Consider the following 9,842-nt stretch of genomic DNA (forward strand, 5'->3'; position numbering starts at 1 on the left):
TGAATAAACATTAAAATTCTAACAATGTAAAGTACCATCTTATAAGATGAAACTGAGGACTGGGCAGAAAGATTCTCCTTGAAATTTGAGTGATAAAGATCTATCAGTCCATATCAAAGATTGAATTAATTAATGATATTTTAATTATAATTATACTTGTTGAAATTCATTTACCTCTATGGATGGGGGGGGGGGGGCTTGCTATCCTCTTCCTGGTGCTGTTATTACATGGCCCATGTAACGGGTTGCAATAGTGTACACATATGATTATATGTTTATATTAGAAGGACTTAGAAAGTGAAAAGTTTTGAATTATAGCATTAGTGTTGGTAGAAGTAACGGCAGTGTTGATTGTTAATGGGAGGGGAGGGGGGGGGGTTGTTTCCCCAGTGAAATTAACGTAAAGTAAGATTCAAGATTCAAGATTCAAGATTCAAGATTATTTTATTGGTCCATGCATGCAAACATTACATAGAAATTTTGCTTCCAATGGCTTTTTTGACAGTGAAAATACAAATGATAGAAAATACAATATAACATTTAACAATAGAAAACTATGTACATAAATATGGATAACTGTTTATAGTGTGCATATGCCCCTCAATTTCCTATTGCCTACATTTAGCATGCGTCATAAATTAAAATGTCTCATAATATAATATAGTATTTCTCGTCACCACCCCCCCCCCCCCCATCCGCTAGCTCCCGATCCACAGATGGTTTGGATTTGCAGAAAAATAACAGTAAGGAAATTAACGTAAATGTAAAGTTAATTAAAAAAAGAGAAAATTATTCTTAAAAATAAAAATTATACAGGACATGGCCTCCTAACAAAAACCCTGGTACCACTTCGGTGGTGTTGTTGTGTGTTTTTTTTTAGGGGGGGGGGGGCAAACCAATCAAAAATTTCTAGGGTTAAATTCAATTGTCTTTAAAAAATAAAATTATGTCAAGATATTGAAATTAAGCAATGGTTCACTTTCCTTTTTTCAAGTTAGAAAACTTGAATAAAATGCTAACCCTAAATTAAAAATGTTCTACTTCTAGCAAAGCTTCTGCAAAGGCTGCATAAGGTAGAGTGAAGAGAATCCAATTGAAATGTGGACAGTAATGGAGTGAATATAGAATGGTTGATCGTAGTTGATAACGAGGGAATGCAAATGAGTGGTATTAAAAGTACGACTGGAAGTGAGACAGAAAGGAATTGCAAGAGGTTGTTCAGTCAATGGAACAAACCATGCAGAAGATAATTTTCGGAGAGAAAGAGAGAAAAGGGGAATCATTAAAAAAGAAAAAGGGGCACCTATCAGTAGGAAAAGGGTACTTACAAGAAAGGAAAAGGAGGCATGTGTCATAAGGACATTGATGAGAAAGGGAAGGGGCTCTTATTAAAAAGGTAAAAGGGCACATATCAAAAGGTAAAAGGGCACTTATTAAAAATTATAAGGGGACGCGTGACAAAGTAAAGAATAAAAAAGGCTTTTATCAGATATCACAAGAGGCACTTATGAAAAGGGAACAGTGGCACTTATAAAAGGTAAAAGGGGCATCTGTCAGATTTGAATAGGGAGTAATTAACGCAGGTGGTAATAGGCGGTTTAATAAGTAGGCCTATGTGAAAGAATGTGTTTTTATCTCGAGTTTGTCTCATCATGCGTGGGATCTGTGGGTGCTGGGGTTCCTGAAGCAACCCTATACATGGATTTTCTTCAGTGGGTGCATATAACCCATGGACATGTTTGTAAACCTTCAAATGATGAATTATCATCGAGTCCCCCCCCCCCCCCCTCATTTTTTTTTTGTCAGCTCGTGACAAACATATAATCCAGATGAAATAATTTCTTCACAGCATATCAGTGGCGGATCCAGGGGGGGGGGCCGAAATGGCCGCGGCCCCCCCCCCCCCTATTGGCGGCGCAAAAAAAAAAGGAAGAAAAAAAAGAGGAAGAAAAGAAGAGAAAAAAGAAAGGAAAAGAGGAGAAAAAAAGGAGAAGAGAAAAGAAAGGAGGAGAGAAAGGAAAAAAGAAGAGAAAACAAAAGAGAAGAGAAAAGAAAAGAGAAGAGAAAAGAAAAGAGAAGAGAAAATATAACGAAATTATTGAATAGAGGGGGGGGGGCCGGGCCGGCCGCATCAAATCTCGAGCCGCGGATTCAAAGTTAAACGTTAAGAACAGCCCCTGCGCTACAAAGGTCATCACTCTGAAGTGAGAAATTTGAAAGGGCACAATATTTTGGGTGTCTTTTAAATAGAAGTTATATACTCAACAGTCAAATTCTAAATTAACGGTAGGGCCGCTTCACAACTCTTATTTTGCCCTTCATTTGGATTCAGCTCATACCAACTCGCTTGTGCTTGTATTTGAACTCATGTTGGTAGTAATCATGGACAGGGGCGGCAATCCTGGGCCCGATAGGGGGACACATCCCCCAGGAAATTTAGAAATATAGCTAGAAAGAAATATAGCGAAAAGAACGTACATATTGGGCTCAGGGATTTTCTAGAATGCATAATTTCAGCCGATTCAACATTGAAAAAATCTCGCTTGGTCGCTACGCCCCGGCCGGCCGCGGCCCTCGCCCGATAACACAAAACTATGACGCTCCCGGCCGTGATTTATCCATGGTTGGTGTAATAGATCTTTTTTCCATTTCATTTCTACTAACCTAATTGTGTGCCATCACAATCATGATTGTTTCATTTTCCCTTTAAAGCAGGCGCGTAGCCAGAGGCGGTAGGGGCAGTAAGGTGACATAGGACGAAAAAGGAGCAGACAAAGAAACATTTTTGAATATTCTGACAAGTCGAGAACGGTACAACGAATCGTCTTCTTTCTCTAATAATTTAATGAAATGTCAAAGCTTCCGCGCATCGCTCGGGAGGGGGGCAACTGAATTCAGAAAAGGATTGGGAGTCGAGAATGGTAAAACGAATCGTCTTCTTTGTCTGATAGTTTAATGAAACGTCAAAGTTTCCGCGCGCGGGAGGGGGGAAACTGAATTCAAACAAGGATTAAGAGACGTGAATGGTACAACGATTCGTCTTCTTCCTCTAATAATTTAATGAACCGTCAAAGCTTACGCGCTATGCGCGGGCAGGGGAAAACTGAATTTAGACAAGGAGTCGAGAATGGTACAAAGAATCGTCTCCTTTCCCTAATTTAATGAAACGTCAAAGCTTCCGCGATTTGCGCGTGAGGGGGGGGGGGAACTCAATTCAGACAAGGGTTAAGAGTCGAGAACGGTACAACGAATCGTCTTCTTTCTCTAATAATTTATTGAAATGTCAAAGCTTCCGCGCTTTGCGCGGGAGAGGGGGGGGGGGGGGAAAGCTCATTTCAGACAAGGATAAAGATTCGATGACGGTACAACGAATCGTATTCTTTCTCTAATAATTTGATGAAATTTTAAGCTTCCGCGCAAAGCGCAGGAGGGGGAAATTGAATTTAGACAAGGATTAAGAGTCGAGAATGAAACAACGAATCATCTTCTTTCTCTAATAATTTCATTAAACTATGAAAGGCCAAAGCTTCCGTGCTTCGCGCGGGAGGGCGGAGGGGGGGGGGGGGAGGAGGTGGCTGAATACAGTCAAGTTATAAGAGTCGAGAATGGTACAACAAATCTTCTTTCTCTAATAATTAATGAAAGGTCAAAGCTTCCGCGCTTTGCGCAGGCGGGAGGAACCTGAATTCAGACAAGGATTAAGAGTCGAGAATGGTACAACGAATCGTCTTCTTTCCGTTATAATTTAATGAAACGTCAAAGCTTCCGCGCTTCGCGCGGGAGGGGGGGGAAAGCTCAATTCAGACAAGGATTAAGAGTCTAGAACGGTACAACGAATCATCTTTCTCTAATAATTTCAATTTAAACTATAAAAAGTCAAAGCTTCCGCGCTTTGCGTAGGAGGGGGAAAACTGAATTCGGACGAGGAATACGCGTCGAGAATGGTACAACAAATCGTCTTCCTTCTCTAGTAATTTAATGAAACGTCAAAGCTTCCGCACTTTACACGGTAGGGGAAAAACTGAATTTAGACAAGGATTAAGAGTCTAGAACGGTACAACGAATAGTCTTTTTTCTCTAATAATTTAATGAAACGTCAAAGCTTCCGCGCTTCGCGCGGGAGGGGAAAACTGAATTCAGACAAGGAATACGAGTCGGGAATGGAACAACAAATCGTCTTCCTTCTCTAATAATTTAATGAAACGTCAAAGCTTCCGCGCTTCGCGCGGGAGGGATAAACTGAATTCAGACAAGGATTAAGACTCTAGAACGGTACAACGAATAGTCTTCTTTCTCTAATAATTTAATGAAACGTCAAAGCTTTCTTCGCGCGGGAGGGGGAAAACTGAATTCAGACAAGGAATAGGAGTCGAGAACGGTAAAACAAATCGTCTTCTTTCTCTAATAATGAATAAAAGTTCAAAGCTTCCGCGCTTCGCGCGTAATTGGGAGGGGGGTGGCAGCGAGCTGCCCGAATATGAGTTTTTTGATATCTTTTCTCGTTTATTTTGGTGATAAATAACACTTTCACAATATTATGGTCAAATTGTTGCTCGCTCACTAGCCGAATTGTGAAACCAGAAAATTACTTTTTCGGGCAAGAGGCTACAGCCCCTCCCCCCCCCCCCCCGATGAAAATGTCCAAAATTGTACCGGTATGGTGCTTCTAATATGACCTTGAAAAAATCCTATTGGAAAATCCTGGCTCCGCGCCTGGCATATGAGTAGGGAAACAAAAATGTGAAAAAGAAACCAAAGATAAACTTTTAAAAAAAAAATAGAGAGAAAGGAAAGAAATAGGCCTATTATCTTGATCCTTTTCATTTCAATTTTCTTGCAATTTATTTATTTCTATAATCTTCAGCCTTCTCCACTTGCATCTCTCTCTTTCTCTCTCTCTCTCTCTCTCTCTCTCTCATTATGGGATAAAAAATAGCGTATGAACCTACTCATGTAAGGCATAATTTTTCCTATCGGTCTGTATTAATTTTAAATTATGCGAGCCAAATATTGGTACGTAATGGTGACCAGCAGTGACGTAATAGGGGGTAGTGCAGGGAGGGGCGAGTTTCCCCCTCCATCCTCCGCGAAGCTTATGACGTTGCATTAAATTATTAGAGAAAGAAGACGATTTGTTATACTGTTCTCGACTCTTAATCCTTGTCTAAATTTAGTTCCCCCACCCCCCTTCTGCGCAAAGCGCGAAAGCTTTGACGTTTCATTAAATTATTAGAGAAAGAAAACGAATCGTTGTACCGTTCTCGAAAATAATCTTCGTCTGAATTCAGCTCCCCCTTGATATCCCTCCTGCGCGAAGATCGAAAGCTTTTACGTTTCAGAAGACGATTCGCTTTACCGTTCTCGACTCTGAATCCTCCCCCCCCCCCCCTCTCCTGCGTGAAGCGCGGAAGCTTTGACGTTTCGTTTAATTATTAGAGAACGAAGACGATTCGTTGTACCGTTCTCGACTCTTAAAGTCTTAATCATTGTCTGAATTCAGTCCACCCCCTCCTGCGCGAAGATCGAAATAGCTTTGACGTTTCATTAAATTATTAGAGAAAAGGACGATTCGTTGTACCGTTCTCGACTCTAATCCTTGTCTGAATTCAGTTCCCCCTCCCCTCCCGCGTTTTATGTTCCATTAAATCATTAGAGAAAGAAGACGATTCGTTGTACCGTTCTCGACTCTAATCCTCGTCTGAATTCAGTCCGCCCCCCCCCCCTACCGCGTTTTACGTTCCATTACATCGAGAAAGAAGACCATTCGCTGTACATATTTTGAAACCACGTTTGAATGTTATTTCCCCCAAGGCCCCCCCCCCCCACCCCCCTCCTTTCAGTACGCCAGTGCCCCCCCCCCCCCATTACACCTTGTTGGCGGGAAAAATCGCAATTGATCTCCCCTACCTTTCTTCTTTCTCTTTTTTTTTCTTTTAAGTTTGCTGGGGAGGGGGGAGGGGGGGCAAGGTCCTTTCGGCCCCCAACCTTTTACACACATTGTTGGCGGGATTAACCGCAAATGATCTATTTCCCCTTCTTTTCTTTTCTTCTTCTCCAATTTCCTTCCCCTTTATCTCCTCTTTTCCTTTTTTCTTTCCATTTCTTTCCTTCTCTCTTATTTTTTTTCCTTCACTTTCTTTTAAGTTTAGTGGGGAGGGGGGAGGGGGAGGAGGCAAGGTCCTTTTGCCCCACCCCACCCCGATCCACAACTTGTTGGCGGGAAAATTGCAACTAATACCCCCTTCTTTTCTTTTCCTCTTCTCCAATTTCCTTCACTTTATCTCCTCTTTTCCTTTTTTATTTCCATTTCCTTCCTTGTCTCTTATTTTTTTTATTTGGGGGGGGGGGGAGGCAACAGCCTAGGACGCCCCCCCCCCCCCGATCTCCTTCTTCCCCCTTTTCTTTTCCCTTTCTCTCCTCTTTCCCTTTCCTTCTCTCTCTCTCTCTCTTTCCTTCCTTTTTTTTTTCCTTCTTTTTTTTCTTTTTTTCCCCTTCTTTTTTCCCTTCTTTTTTTTCCAGGGGGGGGGGGCGGGCGGGCGGGCGGGCCCCCGGCCCCCTGGATCCGCCTCTGCTTTCGCCCCCCCCCCCAAGTCAAGAGCCTCCCCACCCCCACCGAACTACAACTTGTTGGCGGGAAACTTGTTACTGATATCCCCCTTATTTTGTTCTCTTCTTCCTCTTTTTATCTTTCCCTTTATCTCCTCTTTTCCTTTCATTTCTCTCTTTTTTTCCTTTCCTTTCCCTTCCTTCTCTCTAGTTTGCAAGGGGGAGGCAATGCCCTTTCGGCCCCCGATCCACAGGTTGTTGGCGGGATTAATCGCAACTGTTCTCCCCCTCTTTTCACTCTTTTCTTTTCCTTCCCCCACCGAACTACAACTTGTTGGCGGGGAAACTTGTAACCGATATCCCCCTTATTTTTTTTTTCTTCTTCCTCTTTTTTCCTTTTTTCTTTCACTGTCCTTCCTTCTCTCTTATTTTTTTTATATGGGGGGGGGGGGTGGTAACAACTGGGAGGCAAGGCCCTTCCCCCCCCCCCCCCCGATCTCCTTTTTTCCCCCAGTTTCTTTCTCTTCTTCCATTTCCCTTTCTCTCCTCTTTCCCTTCTTTTCAATCTCTCTCTCTCTCTCTCTCTCTTCTCTCTTTTTCTGTTTTTTCCTTTTTCCTTTTTTTCCGGGGGGGGGGGGGCTTGATCCGCGCCAGAGTTACACAACATATTCTGACCTCACTGAAGCAGCTTTTTTGCTATTAGTCTCTTCTCAATGACAATTTGCATTATTTTTTTAAACGCCAGCGTCCATTTACGTGATCTTTCGTAGATTGCATATAGCAAATTAACTATTTGTTGGGTCACGTAACCCAACACTTCGTAGATTTGGGTGACCTGTTTCACGAAAGGGCGCAATACGTGATACGTGATACGTGAGTGTTCGTTGCAAGCCTGATCCTGGTGGAGGTGGTGATGGTGGAGGTGAACTTAAGGGGAGGAGAAGGGTTGCCTTAAACACAATGGTACTCACCAGGCGCGCCGGAAGCAGTTTGGGATTGGGGGGGGGGCAAACATTCCAGGGGCTCACATTCCAGGGGCAGTGACGTAATGAGAAAAAAAGTTCGGAAGGGGGGGGGGGGGCAGACGAAAAATCTGCATCACCACCAGTATTACACGTTACATGCAGGTCCCGCGGAACGTTTTTCAAAGTGGAGTATTATCGATCAGGTAGAGCGTAAATTGGCGTGGGGTCCAGGGCATGAGCCTCGGCAGGGGGTCAAGGGGCTGAGCCCCCGGAAGCTCAGGGGTTTTAGGTATTTAATTACGGTCAGATGAGCATCCAGGGGCCCGCCTTAGGGCCCTTGGTGGGGTCCAGGGGGCAGAGCCCCCGGAAGCTCAGGGGTTTTAGGTATTTAATTAAGGTCAGATGAGCATCCAGGGGGCCGCCTCAGGGCCCTTGGTGGGGTCCAGGGGGCAGAGCCCCCAGAAGCTCAGGGGTTTTAGGTATTTAATTAAGGTCAGATGAGCATCCAGGGGCCGCCTTAGGGCCCTTGGTGGGGTCCAGGGGCAAAGCCCCGGAAGCTCAGGGGTTTGAGGTATTTAATTACGGTCAGATGAGCATCCAGGGGGCCGCCTTAGGGCCCGTGGTGGGGTCCAGGGGGCAAAGCCCCGGAAGCTCAGGGGCTTTAGGTATTTAAATACGGTCAGATGAGCATCCAGGGGCCCGCCTTAGGTCCCTTAGTGGGGTCCGGGGGCAGAGCCCCCGTAAGCTCTGGGGTTTTAAGCATTTAATTACGGTCAGATGAGCATTTTTTATACCTTATTTGTGACATTGGCAGGTCACTTATTTTTTTCTCCGTCTTTCTTTCTTTTTCTCTTTAACATACTTTTTCAAAAAGGAGGGGGGGGGGCTCGAGCCCAGCCACTTTGCAGACCATGACATAAAGGCTTCTAAATAAGCGTATTTCGCCCGACTGTAATTTGGGAATTTCTTATTTTCCAACAAACGCATAAGAAGGTATGACTTACAAAAAAAATGGAGAAAAAATGCCGGAAAATCATGTCACAACATCAACATTTGTATATCACTTGTTTCGAATAAGAAATACATCACCCCCCCCCCCCCATCAGTACGCCAACGTTCAGGGGCTCATGTCTTCTCACCCCTATAACAAAAAAACGGACACGCTTTCCCATTCTCGCACAATATGTCCACGATATGCGCGTATCGCTATTATAGAGACCTCCATTGATAAATACCGTATAGGTGGCATGCGCAATGTTTATGAAATTTAATTCCTGTGAACTTTCCTTTTTCTTTGAATGGAATTGTATATGTGATTTAATTCAGGTTTTTATTATTGTTACGTTCTTTTGGATTAAAAATACAAACCATGTTTACTCCTTTACTGTTTTTTTTTTTTTTTTGGAGGGGGGGGGGGGGCGTTTTGGGGGGGCAAAAATGCGTTTTGCCCCCCCACTTTTTTGACTGGGGGGGCAACTGCCCCCCCTGCCCCCCCCCCCCCCCCCCCCCACTTCCGGCGCCTATGGTACTCACTATGGAGCAATGGAAGTAAACTTATTATTTAATTATGAAAATGCACATTTAGTGCTAGAAGGAGTACGTGAAGCAAAATATCTAATCAAGATTCCAAAGAGGTGTCGTACGATAGGTCTATATCACTCGACTGGGAATGCAAGAGACGTGGGTTCGATCCCCGGCATGGCACATGTGTCCTAAGTTAAGCAAGGCATTTTATCTATATACATTGCTCTTCTCCACCCAGGTGTTAAATGGGTACCGGGTAGGATGTGAACGTCGGTGTCGTTGGATTAGCATGCGCCCACATGTAAAAGGGTGACATGTTGGAATGCTCCATGGAGAGTGTGCACTGGTCAGCATCGTAACATAATCCAGTGATGGGGTAATAACACTGTAAGCGCTTTTGGCGGTTAAGATGTAACTGATAAAACGCTTCATAAGAAACAGTTACTATTACTACAAAGAAGTATCACTAGCACGATCATTCTCTATATTGCTGATCAAAACATTGCATTGCGTTTAATATAAGCAGTTTAGACTAATATCAATGCATAAGCAAATTTCTCGGGTAAGTCAATTGAACAGAACAGTATTTTAGCTATAAGAGGTGTCGTGGATGAGTGGATACGTCGCCGGACTGCCACTCTCCACCCAGGTGTTAAATTGGTTACCGGTAGGAAGGAATTCCTTAAAATGATGTGAGCGTCGAAATCGGCAGCCTAGCATAGCCGGGTAATGTTGGAGCGCCTTGAGGACCTTGCAAGGTCGATACGTGCGCCTATACAAGAATCCAATATTATTTTTATTATTATT

The sequence above is a fragment of the Strongylocentrotus purpuratus genome, unplaced genomic scaffold, assembly GCF_000002235.5.
Source record: "Strongylocentrotus purpuratus isolate Spur 01 unplaced genomic scaffold, Spur_5.0 spur5_scaffold_1, whole genome shotgun sequence".
NCBI classification, from domain to species: domain Eukaryota; kingdom Metazoa; phylum Echinodermata; class Echinoidea; order Camarodonta; family Strongylocentrotidae; genus Strongylocentrotus; species Strongylocentrotus purpuratus.